This window comes from Erpetoichthys calabaricus, chromosome 12 (genome assembly GCF_900747795.2).
Source record: "Erpetoichthys calabaricus chromosome 12, fErpCal1.3, whole genome shotgun sequence".
Taxonomy (NCBI): Eukaryota; Metazoa; Chordata; class Cladistia; order Polypteriformes; family Polypteridae; genus Erpetoichthys; species Erpetoichthys calabaricus.
Window position 1 is genome coordinate 135703226 of NC_041405.2, and position 1648 is coordinate 135704873.

Consider the following 1648-nt stretch of genomic DNA (forward strand, 5'->3'; position numbering starts at 1 on the left):
TGCCGGGGGACAGCAACGGGGTACTAACCTCTCTTTCTCTATTCCTGCAGAAAGAATGAAGCGCCGCCACCATAACTTCTCCCGAACGCCTAGGGAAACCAGCCATTTCTGGGTTCCTTTCTTACCTCTGGTCCACTCATGATGACGTCAGCTTTCCCATCCATCACCACGACTTTTCCAACATTGCTTTACTCCGCTTCCGGTCCCCCTTATAAATTGTCCATCTGTCCACCAATTTTTTTGTCTGTTGTAATTTTGAAACACTGACCAGAACTGAACTATTTTGTTTTGCAGTATATGGGGCCCACAAACCCCAAAACGTTATGCTCTCTTGTGTTGTTTCTTACAATATATATATACTAGGGGGCCGCCCTCCCTGCTCACTTCGCTGCCAACCCCTGGGTTTGGTTAACCAGAAATACAATTTAAAGAGATTGTTTATTCACCGGAATTGTTACAGATGCATTATGTGCACTTTTACTTTAAAACTTCAGTAAAAAACAATATTTGGAATTAACTTTTCTTCAAGATTGCGTTGAATTTTGATTCCTTGTTTGGTCTTACATTATGACAACGCAAGGTATAACTGCCCTTGAGTAAATATAATTTCTTTCTCTCTTATAAATAAACTGACTTTTTCAAATGTTTGTCCTTGTGATTTGTTAATTGTCATTGCAAAAGCTATTCTCACAGGAAACTGTAAATGTTTTAATACGAATGGCATATCAAGATCTCCTTTGGTGTCTAATGTTATTCACTGAATATGTACTACATTACCTTTCTTGTCGCCTATTAAAATTTTACATGTTAGAATTGTTCTACCAATTTTCAATACAAATAATCTTGTCCCATTGCATAGCCCATCACTTGTACATAAAATTACGCATCCTTCTTTCAACAGTAATTTGTCCGGTGGAAGACTGGACGGTGTTAACGGTTGTGCTGTTATCTCTTTCTTTACCTCTGATTCGTTCCTTTCTTGTGGAAGTCCAAATTGCTGCATCGTTAATCTTCTGCTTCTAAACAATCTTTGATGGTCGAAAAAGCTGTTTGTTCATTTGACTCTATGGATAATGGTCATTAGAACGCTTCCCATAATTATAAAGCATCAACTTCCACCCATCATAATTAAGTTACACGAAGAAGTGTCTTAATTTGTCAGGCATCATTACAGAAGTGGCATCAGACATCATTTCAAACATATAGTCATCCAATTTACATAACCCAGCTGCTTTGTGCCGCTTCTTGAAAGGTACCACACATAGTTTCATCTATAGTTAGAACATCTTTATACAATGTTGCTCCTTTCGATTCACGTGATAACAATTTTAAATGAAACCGCTCAATATGTTTTGATGATACAATATTTATCGAGCATTACTTTGGCAATTAATTTTTCTGGGATGCCACACTCTTTTTTGTTTCTACCATGTGTAATGTTGAGGAATTTGTGCATACGTATATGTTGTTGCATTTTACGTCTGTTTTGTTAAGTTCAAATAAGCCAATAATTTTGTATTTCTATTTTTCGCTACGTCTAAAGCTTCTTTAAATTGAATCATATTCCTGACCTGGTAAATGAAGCGGTAATAATTCAACAGAATGACTTCAACTGTGGATTGGCAATTTCATTAATGCCACTCGCTTT